Raw genomic sequence first — 12,027 nt, forward strand, 5'->3', positions numbered from 1 at the left:
TATGGAGACCATTATCTAATGTTCTCTGCTTCAGAGGATGAACACTGTATTATGAAGCTTGAAGCATCATTTATTTAAATGTTTCAGTAACCCTCCATGTAGTACTTATTTTCTTAGTTTGGAATTAAAAACGTGCTGTTGAAAATCGGTGACACGTCTTCCAGGCAGCCTTCCCTGGGCTGACATGAGTGTCCCAGTAGCTGCCGACCGGTGCTGAAGTGGCTGCTGTCACCTCAGGAAATGATTCCCAGGTTCAACTGCTTATGCTACTTGGGTCTCCAGGTGTTCCCCTTAGCTTTGCTGGCTGCAGTGTGTGACAAAAGCCGTCTCTTTTGTGGTAGAGACTCACCCACGTGTCTCTTATTTCTCCTTCCTTGTCCTAGACAGCCAGGTAGAAGCAAGTGAGACCTGCCTCAGCCCCTCTCTGTTCCAGGAAGAACAGCAATTCAGGATTTACGACGAGCCAGATTGTAGCCTGAGGGGCTCATGCTCTGCATCCAGAGCCCCCGTATGATCAGCATTAGGGTCTAAGCAAGTGCCAGGATCCAGAACCAATCAGTTATTCAGAATCAAGCCCTGCCCTCACCAGCTATTAATCACGTCACTGTCGCTGCTGGCTCATCCAGCGCAAGCCTCTCCAAATCAAGCCAGCCCCTATTCAGAGGGCAGCCGCGGCTGCACGGCCACTTTGCGGAAGCCTTCCCCCTGCTTTGGGGTATAAATGACTGAGTTGATGCCTGCGTGGGTCTGCATCTGCACACCTTCAGGTGAGCTGGTATGTATTCTCTTAAGGCAGAACCTCCAGCGATTGTAGGGCCGAAGAGAACAAATTGGGAGCTGTCTGGACAGCAAAATGGCAGCGGCCGGAATCCGGGCCGCAGGGAGCAGCCTGGGGGCCCAGCTGCCCAGACGACAAGCACGGGTGATCTCAGTGCCACGGACCTCAGCCCGGCTTTCCTGTCCCCCAGCCCCCCTTCAGCCTTTTCTCCTCTAGCACATTGTTACATTTCGCTTTTTATTTGAAAAGCATGTGTAACCACAGACTTCTGATATGCTGTTTTCCCGTGGTGAAAATTACCTTGCTCTTTTAAAAACACGAACACGGTAATGTACATATTTTTCACATAAAAGTAAATGTTCCCTCCCTTCCTTGTTATCTTTGCCCTGTTTGTAGTTTGGAACTGTGGGAAGCAATAAGGAACAGAAGTTTTCCCCTGATTCTTTCCCTTGGTTTTATCCTTGTCAACACTGCGTCCTTATTTCACACAGTACTTGACACTGAAGCAGGTACTGTTTTTGTCTCCATTTTATGTAAGGGGAAACTGAGGCAAAGAGAAGTTAAGAATGGTCACACAGTAGAGAGTCGAGCCAGGATTTGAACCTGGCCTCCCGACCGTTTGTGAGCTTCCCGTCAGTAATATTTGCGTGTTAGTATAATTTCTTACCAGTATAATTGATAAAGTCCTATGCCCTTAAGCTTTATTTGTTGCAAGTCGTAGTCTTCGGTAACTTGTCCTGGAATTTTATGTTTACATTATGTGCAAGCATGCTCCATTGAACTTAATACTTGAACCGTAGAGGGGACTGCATCTGTTCTTTTTTCTTTTTTAAGATTTATTTATTATTTTTTTTAAATTTTATTTACTTCGGCTGTGTCGGGTCTTAGTTGCAGCATGTGGGATCTTTGTTGAGGCATGCGGGGTCTTTCATTGCGGTGTGTGGGCTCTTCATTCTGGTGCATGGGCTTCTCTCTAGTTGCAGCGTGTGGGTTTTGTCTTCTCTAGTTGTGGCACGCAGGCTCCAGGGCGCGTGGGCTCTGTAGTTTGCGACACGCAGGCTCTCTAGTTGAGGCACGCGGGCTCAGTAGTTGTGGCACACGGGCTTAGTTACCCCGCAGCATGTGGGATCTTAGTAGCCTGACCAGGGATCGCACCTGCGTCCCTTGCATTACAAGGTGGATTCTTTACTACTGGACCACGAGGGAAGTCCCTGGATCTGGTCTTTAACTGAAAACCTGTTTGTGTGCCTCCTAGATTCTACTCAGTGTTGTAGACCCTGGGGTTACAGCACGGTCGGCTGAGTTCCTCAGTGCAGCCTGTGTTCTGGTGGGGGAAGGAGCAGCGTGCAGCAGGCCTGGTGATAAGCGCCTTTAGGAATAGAGTGGTGTGGGGATGCTTCTTTGAGAGGTGGCCTGGGGAGGCCTCTGCTAAGGTGACACGAGCAGAGACCCGGATGGAGTGAGGCTTAGAGAGAGAGCTTAGCCATATCTTAACTTGACCCCCTGATGTCACAGATCTGGTAAAGTAAGGTCTAGTTAAGTTGTACCTTGTCCACTGATTCAAGAATTCAGGATTTCTCCTCTGCTGTAACTAGCAAAGCTAAGCTGCAAGTGTGTGTGTGTGAAAAAAAAAAAAAAAAAAAAAAAAAAAAGCTAAGCTGCATCTTATTCCAGTGCAGCATTCGTCTGTATTAAATATGTCTTTATGTGTTCTTTACAGATGGTCCACCTGTATTTTAGTTCAAACATATGCATTTCTAGTACTTGTTTCAAAAATACTTTTGTTTTCCTTATTTGAAAATGTATTAATAAGAACTGAATTTATGTGTTTTTCTTTTTTTTTTTTTTTAACTGCCTTCTTGAGAGTTTTTTGTCTGCTCTTAGGTGAGGTAGTTTTGTACTTGATGTCTTTGTGGTCATTTTCATCTAACTGGTGACATTAGCACTATCCATGCTTAATGCCTCAGTCGAGTTCAATGATTAATTTGCAACCTGAAGTACTTTTCTTTAGTTTGTTGAAATTAACAATCCCAGATTTGAGTTTATTTCATTTTCCCACTGTTCTTTGTGGAGAACGGAACATGAGTGTCTATCTGGTTTGGGAGCTTTAACTGCCAGAAAAACAAGGAAGTAGCTGTGAACCTAGCTCTGTGTTTTTGACAAAGTCAGTCAGACTTAAAGAGATTGTCAGTATTTATGGTCTCTCTCTTAACTGAGGAATTGGTTATTTAAATACATGAAATCGGTCTTATTGTTCACAGCCTTAAATTACTGCTGTGTCTTAGAGGTGGTAACGAATCAATAGAGGGAAACATCTATAATGAGAGCTGTTTCCTCTTTTGCTCTGGCTGCGGGGAAGTTAAGAGCCAAGTTTTTTATGCTCAGTTACGGCAGCTGTGGTAACCCTTACCGTTAGTGTATTTGCTTGATCCTTTTTCCCCTTGGTCCTGATTTTCTGCGTTAGTTATCGTACACAGTTTTGTGGCAGATCTCTTCTGATCTTTTCAAGGCATACTCAGTAAATTTGACAGTGTCAAGGAGCTAGCTCATTTTGAGCACAGAGACTGAGGCACAGAGTGATGAAGAGATTCCTGTATTGTTACCTCAACCAGCCCAGACGACTGATCACTGGGAGGGTGAACAGCATTTTTCAGAAAGTCATCTGATTTAGGGGTGGCTCTTTGTCGTGAGAGCCCTAGGAAGCTGATAGCCCATGGTATTTGCATACTCGTTAGCTTCTTCCTGTAGATTATGTTGTCGTTAAGAATTACATTTACCTTTTACAAGTTTTTGTGCACTGGTAGATGGTGTTCAGCTTTGGGTGACAGAGGTTAATTCTTTTCCCCTCTGGATGAGGGCAAAAGATACGTGGCCTGGGTTTTTAAACCTACCTACGTGGAGCATACTACAGGAAGTGGCAGAGTACTTTCTGTATAAAAACTTTTCAAGGAGTCTCTTTTACAGCCTGTAGAGACAGCTTGGCTTCTTTGCACTCAATAGATATTGGCCTGACTGACCAACTTATAAAGCATCCCCTTTTCACAGTGTAGTGTTTTAAAGAGGTCATCTTATCTTTTTGTTTGGGTTTGTTATCTTGCAGATAGAATAAGTACAAAATTTATTCAAGTAACAGAATTTTAATACTTTTCACTTTGGGTTAATGCTTTCCAACATTTTCCTTCTGCTGTCTTTTTTTATTTTTACTCTTTATTGAAATATGACATATGCAGAAAAATGTGTGCATCACAAGTGTAAATAAAGCTCCATACATTTTTGCAAACTGAGTTACACGTGTAACCGGAAAGAAACCCAAATCAATAACTGCTATCTGTTTTTAAGCATGCTAATAAAGTCTTATTCTACGTCACCCTTTTTCATCGGGAAGTATTTGCTGTGGCGTCATTTCTGCCTCAGGAACCAGCACAGTGCATAGACTCTGCTCAGGCGCTGGCGTTCTTCACACAGGTACCCGGGGGTCCTGTGTCAGGTGGTCTGTCCTCTGCCTGGCACGGCTTCTGCACGAAAGACCAGTGGACTTCTCTTGTGACTTTTTCCTGCCTGTGTCTGGAGTGTTCTAATTGACACTGTTTCCTTGTCTCTAATGGTTTCACATCACTGCCTAGATCTGCTTCAGCTTTCCCAGTAGAGCTCATGATGTCAGTGCGTGTGGGCTTATGCAAAAGTCTTCAGTGCTTCAGAGCGCGTGCCACCCTGAGCCTGCGATGCATTTTCAGCGCGCAGTGTATAGCCCCAGGCTAAGTGAGCAGCCTTTGTGGGTAAGGCCCGGTGCCCAGTATGCTGGCGGCAGCACCTGCCATCCTCTTCTGTTCCTGGATCGGCGCCCTGTAACTTGCTTCCATGCTTCTTTTTCCATTCTGTGCAGCTGACCAACTCCGTTTCTTTTGGTTTTATACATTCTTTACAAGTACTTTACTTTTGTGTGAGTTAATACAGCTTCAGTCAAGTTACATTCATGTTTTGCTAGAAAGCCGTTCTGTCTCTATTAAGATGGCTTTTGCAGATCCTTGTTCTAGAGGACTAGTTATATGTTGACTTTATAATCTAATTCTCAGTGGGCAGCCTCTATTTTCAAGTTGTTTTATGATAACTTACACATCTCAGGTACTGATGAATAGTATTTTATTAGAACAAAAGAAGCATATAAATTCTTCAGAGGAGAATTTTCCTTGTTATTACTTTTCCTGTTATTACGTTCTAAAGGAAAAGTACCCCCTGGGACCATCCAGCAAGGTAATCTACAACCTCCTTGTTACTGAACCGAACTTGAGTCTGCACGCCCACAGCACCGCAAAGCCAGTCTGCTGACGCCGGGCTGTGGTGAAGGAAAGTTCAACGATTATTTGCAGGGCACCAAGCCAGGAGGGCTGGCAGCTCGTGCTCAGAAAGTCCAAACTCCCCGATGGCTTTCAGGGAAGGGTTTTTTTTTTTTTTTTTAATTTATGGCTGTGTTGGGTCTTCGTTTCTGTGCGAGGGCTTTCTCTAGTTGTGGCAAGTGGGGGCCACTCTTCATCGCGGTGCGCGGGCCTCTCACTATTGGCCTCTCTTGTTGTGGAGCACAGGCTCCAGACGCGCAGGCTCAGCAATTGTGGCTCACGGGCCTAGTCGCTCCGTGGCATGTGGGATCTTCCCAGACCAGGGCTCGAACCCGTGTCCCCTGCATTGGCAGGCAGATTCTCAACCACTGCGCCACCAGGGAAGCCCTCAGGGAAGGGTTTTAAAGGCAACGTTTGGGGTGAGAATTGTAGCCTGTGGGCTTTCTTCTGATTGGTTGGTGGTGAGGAAATAAGGTAATGTTTTGGGGATCTTAATCATCAAGCTTCTGGTTCCAACCAGTCTGGGATCTACAGGCTTGTGATCAGCAGGTAGTCGCAGCCCTCCGCCTGGGTGGGGTCTTAGTTTCTGCAGAACAACTCCAAGATACGCATCAGATGGTTATCCTTTAGGAGGAACTAGGACTTTTATCGTGGAACTATTGTTTAAGCTACCATTAACGTTTCTTGCTTGATTGCTTTTCCTTACTTTCTTCATTCCCTCACTTCCCTAATTGGTAACTGCTTGAGTCTGCTCTTTGGAACGCAGGAGACTAAAGCCTTTTTCCACAAACAAAAAACAGGTGACATGGAGGGGCTTTGGTACCCAGGAGGACCCCGCAGGGGTCAACCCCCCCCCCCCCCCCACCTTTTCTTTGATACTCCTCAATCTTGAGGGGAGCAGGGAGCAGGATAAGAAAGAGAATAAAGTTTTGGATAGAAAGGTTAATCATGAACTTGACAGGGCAGCTCGGTTTCAGGGGGACCTAGCTTCACCCTCATTAGTGGTTGTCTTACAAATGCAGAAACTGATAAAAGCAAAGTTTCTTGGGTTTTAAGCTCTGAAATATATATCACGTTAAGCTTAGTCATGGCTGTTCTCAGATGTACTTGAGAGAAGGAATCTTTTTGTTCATTTTTTATATGTGTTTTATACCTGCATATCTGTGCAAAAACGCTTTTACCAGAATTACTCATTAAAGTCCAGTTATTGACCAAAAAAAAAAAAGCAAAGGCACTACAAGTTGATGCCGTGTAGCACCTGCTTGACCTTCAGGGAGCTCCTCCAGCCACGGTAATGCGGTCTGCTCTTCCCGGGTTTACCCTACACCTGGGACCAGAATTGTCGATAAATATCTGGCACTTGACTTCCAAGTTCTGGCTCCTCCATGGGAAAAGTCCAGTCATCCTTGTGTTCAGGTGAGCCTGGCCCACCGTCTGTTATACCTGGAGCCAGGTGGTCAAGTGATGAGCACAGAAGCGGCTGTGGAATTCCTTATGAAACATTTTCCTTCGGGGAAACGCAAGCTTTCAGTCAGTTTTTCGTTGCAGGACAGGAATGTGTGACAGACGCATGCTCCTTTCAGTGACACCTCCTCTCCTCTCCTCTCCTCTCCTCAGCAGGAGGCCATGCTCTCCTCTTATTTGATTGAGAACTTCCACGCTTTCCCGCCATTCTAGCTGTCAGCCCGCCCACAGCTGTACTGATAGCCTTTGCCTGCGGTCCTGTCTCCTTGGAGGACTCGTGGCTTCTGCCTGGTGCAGCGCCCATCTTGAAAAAACAGGCAACGAAGACAGGACCACCGAGTCCTTCCAGCCACCACCTCATCTCTCTGTTCCCTTTTACAGCAGAATTCCTCAGAGAAGATGTTTATATACACTGTCTCAATGTCCTATAGTCAGCTCCTGTCTCTCCACCAGAGATGCTCTTCTTAAAGTCAGCTGTGTGTAAGGTTGAGGGGGAGAAGAAAGAAGTTGGATGGCATTGCTGTAGTAGACTATTACCAGGACCCCGCTTCGGCAGAATGAGCGGTGACAAATGTGCCGTGTGCCCCTATCGATGGGGTGTCCGAGAGCGCATCTGTGGCGAATCTTCGCTTCATTGTTTCTTCATTTGTGTGACCTTAAACGTGTCCATTAACATTGAGCATCGTTCCCCACGTGTACAGTGAGCCCAAGGTATGTTCCACCAGCCTCAGAGAATGGAGGACCAAAAGAAATAATGTCTGTGAAAGTATTTTGAAAGCTGTAAAGTACTGTGAAGGCCAAAATAAACTTCAGGAAAGCAGGAAGAAGAAATTTACAAGAAAACCCCAGAAATTTTAGCCTAGATGTATATACTAACATTTAACAATCATTCTGTGAACTGTGGGCATTACGTCTATTCCTCACAGTTGCCCTAAGAGGGTATGTGGTGGTAGTTATTCCTGTTTTACAGATGAGGAAACTGAGGCTAGGAGAAATTAAAGGACTTGCCCAAAGTCAAACAGCCAGCTAGGCATCTAATCTGAGTCAGTCTGGCACCACAGCCTGTGCTCTGAACCCCTCCGTTACTTTGCTGCAGAACTAATTAATTCTGAAGTCAGGGAAAGAGGAGCTTTAAATAGAAGAGCTGGTTGTTTGAAAATAACGAGTAAAGTTTAGACAATCATCTAGCAAGGGTAATCAAGAAAATGAGAAGAAACAAATACAGCTGACCCTTAAACAGCACGGGTTTGAACTGTGCAGGTTCACTTTTACATGGATTTTTTTCAGTAGGAGATACTACAGTGCTGCACGATCTGTGTTTGGTGAATCTTCAGTTGTGCAGCTGTGGATACGGGGGGCTGACTACAAGTTATACGCAGATTTTCAACCGCCTGGAGGATTGGCACCCCTAACCCCCATGTTGTTCAAGGGTCAGCTGTATTTGCCTTTAGGAATCCGTATAACTCTCTGTATAGCTTTATGACAAAGATGTAGAACTGTTCAAAGAAATAGGTAGCCCTTTAGAAAAAGGTAGATTATCAAGTTGATTCTCCCTCTGCCTCTTAAATATCTTGTTCCCACCAGGGTCAGCTCTGCTCTTCCCATTAAACTTAAGCTTCCTAAGCTTTCTTAGAGATCCTACCTACATTTCCTGCTTAATCATCTACCATCAGTTAATGATTATCAAATTTATATCTGTAGCTCTTTCTCTGGAATTTCCTAACTACATGCAAGACAGCTTCCTGGTTTAGCATCTCACGAGCAATTGCTTAAACCCAGAGTTAGCGCTTTACTTCCCTCTAAAAGCCCTCTTTCTCTTAGACTCCCCACTTCAGTTAGGGGCACTACCCCTTTCTAGCTGCACACACGGGAAACAGTGCCTCTTTCCTCTTCCTGTGCCCAATTTTCTCAAAGGCCTGTCCTTTTTCCTTCATATCTCTTTAGACTCTGACCCCGTGTTTTGACCCAGTGGCCTCTGCCTGTGTTGGGACTTTCCTGTTTTGTAACTGGCCATGGCCTCCACCTGGCCTCTGTGCTCCGGTCTCCGGTCCTTCTCTCCCCACTGTCTTTGATCTTTCTTCCTGCTGAAGCTTTCCATGGCATCTTAATACTAAAGAAGAAAGGGAATAAATGAACTGGATACTAAACTTGGGAAACTAGAAGAGGAAATAAAGGAAATTGCAGGACTAAGAAGAACAAAGCCAGAATAAATGAATTAGAAACAGAGCAACAACGGAATGGATCAATAGACCCAAGAGCTGCTTCTTTAAAAAAGAATAAAAGATGAATCTGATAAGGCTAACGTGTAAGTAGGGAGCAGATGCAAATGCGCGTAATGAATGAGGGGGTATGTGCACAACTGTAGCGGCTGTTAGAATTTAAGAGACAACGGTGCAGAAATCTCTGCTAATAGGTTAAAAATAAGAAGCAGTAGAGAAATATCCAGGAAGATGATGTGGAAGAAAAAGATCAGATCCTGTAATGTGTTTTGAGACTATTTCTGTAGTAATCACGATGCAATGACTCGTATGACCTGAACAAGGAAGAAAACAGACTTTTCCTAATTTCATGGAAATCTGTAGCATTTAAATACAGCTGGTTGGGTTATTATTTTTAGATTAAAGAACAAATTTAACCTCCTGTTCCAGACAACTCTAGTTACAACTAGAACAAGCTATTTTTGTATCACAGACCTTACCAAACCAGCAAAAAACACTGATGCCAGAATCTGATAAAGTTCGGGGGGAGAAAAGAAAGCTATTAACATAGTTATAAAAATCCTAAGTAAAATATTAGTAAACTGAAGCCAGCAAACAAAAGAATAATCTGCCTTGATCAATTAGTTTATTCTAGAAGTACAAAAGATGGTTCAACTTTTTAAGGAATTGATCACCTTGATAGATCAAAGGAGAGAAATCATGATTATCATAAAGAAATATCCAAAATCACTTGATAAATTTCAGCCAGCTTTCCTGATTTAAAATTTTGGGTAAAGCAAAGAATAGGAGAATTCTTCCTTTATATGGTAAAATACATCGATCTCCACCCTTCCTTTATATGGTAAAATATATCAATCTCAAAATAGGCACATAGAGCAGCTTCCCACTGGATGTTTGTAAATGTTAAATTTAAAAGTATTACTGTCAAAAGTTGAGGAAATTCTGGGTCATCAAATGACATGTTAACGTCAGGACTAAGCAGGAGTGCCTTCTATTACTAGTATTATTGAGCACTTTGGGGAGGTTTTGTCCAGTAAAATAAGATGCTAAGTGAGTATAAATATTAAAAAAGACCTTGATATAATTACGTGTAGATGGCACAGTTATCCGCTGTGTAAATGAAGACATTAATAGAGCTGTTAAAAGTTCAATAATGTGGACAGATGAAATCTTCAGCTCTAGTCAGCTAAGAAGGCAAAAGACTGACAATGTGCTGTGTTTCTGCCTAGGCCACTCTCCCAATCCTGCCAGCCTGCCATGGACCTTCACCTGTTAAGTCCTTAACCTCGCTTAGATCTGCCTTCACTCTTTCATGGCAGACAGCCAACCAACACCTCCATTGCTTTGCTGGAGGGTGGCCTTTTGCAAATTGCTTAGGCTGTCTGCCTCGTTTTCCTCTTCTTTAAAATGGGGATTGGAAGGGTGCCTATACATGGTGACTATATCGGTATTAGCTGATGTTACTTGGTCCTCTGGAAGCTTTTCCTGAGCGCACACACCTCTTCTCCTGATTATGCTCTAGGTCATGACTCTTAAACTGTTGCATTCTGACATCTTTTTATGTGGCTCTGATTACTGTCAGCTTCCCCACTGAATGCTATATACAAGGACTGGGGTCATTTATGGTTTTGACGACCATTGAGGCTAAGGCCATGACTGGAACATAGTAGATGCTCAACAAATAATAGATTCAACCACCGATGAATCTGTGGTTATCAAGCGATTTTTTTTTTTTAAGATCACAACAGACTTGAACGTGTACATCCTGTATAAAAATTATAAAATTCCACATAGGTTAATAAAAGATTAAATTTTGTAAAGAAGTCAGGTGTTTCTCCCCTCATTAATCTACAATTTTAATGCAATTCTGATAAAAATCATACAGGGCTTTTGGTTTTGGAACCGTAACAAAATGACTGAAGTTTATCTGAAGGAAGAATGTTTATCCAAATAGCCAAGAAATTTTTTTAAGAAAAAAGGTGATCAGGCTTTGGTTTTACATTAACATGTATGCACTCATTGTAAGGCTGTAGTAATTGAAACAATGATACTGAAGTCAGAATAAACATCATTATAAGGGATTAGAAAGTCTACAAAACAAAACAACAAAATGCAGGTTTATTGTAGAGAATTGAAATTTTATGTCTAAAGTATTAAAGTGATATATAATCTCACCAAGTTTAAATTTAAATAATGTAGAAGAAAATGTAACCATATGGTTAAGTGTTTAGGGCACCTTACAAAACAATGTTGCTCATTCAATTCTCACAACCTCATGATAACAATAGTAGCAAACATTTTTTGAGCTCCTTCTTTGTGTCAGAAACTATACCACATGCTTTACTTATATTTCCTTATTTAAATCTCACAAACCACCCCTGTGATGTAGATAATTTATTACTGACCCTGTTTTACAAATGAAGAAACTGAAGACTGAGGAGGCTAAGTCAGTGGCCAAGAGCTAGAAAGCAGTAGCAGAGAACAGGAATTCAAACCCAGCCGCCTGATTTCAGAATTATCACTCTTAATTATACACACCAAAATTTTCATGGTGGTTCTCAGCGCGTGGTGGTATTCTAAGTGACTTTTATTTACATTTTGTGATTTTTCTGTATTTTCTACAATGACCGTGAATAACTACTATAATTTTTTAGAAATAAATGTCCATGTAGAGATTGAAGAGTCATCTGTCAGAGCTATTGCAGAAGGTAGATGTAAATCATCTCAAAGATTCCTTTAAAAAAAGGAGTCTAGAAACAGATTCCAGTGACTATAATGTGTTATAAAGGTGGCATTCAAATCGATAATTTCATAAGTGGTCCTGAGGTTAGAAAGTAGATAATTAGAAATTCTTCTCTAAATCTTAGGCCAGAATAGATCAGATGACTTACAAATTAGCAAAGGATATAAGCAATTTACAAAAGAGATACAAATGGCCAATAAACCAAAAGTTTAATCTTACTAGTACTATTTTCAGATTGGAAAAGATTAAGAATGGCACTCCTCTGAGCAGAGAGAAATAGTGGTGTTATACGCTGCGAATGGGAATGAAATTATTAAGTATTGGGATGAAAATGGAGCAATATATATGGAAAGTCTTAAAATTGTTTACACCCTTTGCCTCAGCAATTACATATGTTATACTTTAGTTTAATTGCCCAGTTATGTAAATTTGCAAAAAATATAGGCCAAGGATACTCATTGAAAGTGTCTGTATTAAGGAAAAAAGAAA

General features: G+C 42.4%; 1 protein-coding gene across 5 annotated transcripts in view; it reads left to right on the top strand.

The window, feature by feature from the left end:
- TTC13 (tetratricopeptide repeat domain 13) overlaps positions 1–12,027 on the top strand; it is a 69,003-nt gene that overhangs the window by 2,213 nt on the left and 54,763 nt on the right. Inside the window, exon 1 of one of the 5 annotated variants that reach the window (XM_068547630.1) lies at positions 8,611–8,881. The exons of the other annotated variants lie outside the window; for them this stretch is intronic. The gene's annotated coding sequence lies outside the window, so the exon portion shown is untranslated. Of the gene's footprint in view, positions 1–8,610; positions 8,882–12,027 lie in introns of those variants that run through there. 5 annotated transcript variants of the gene reach the window in all.

The sequence above is a fragment of the Eschrichtius robustus genome, chromosome 7 (assembly GCF_028021215.1).
Source record: "Eschrichtius robustus isolate mEscRob2 chromosome 7, mEscRob2.pri, whole genome shotgun sequence".
Taxonomy (NCBI): domain Eukaryota; kingdom Metazoa; phylum Chordata; class Mammalia; order Artiodactyla; family Eschrichtiidae; genus Eschrichtius; species Eschrichtius robustus.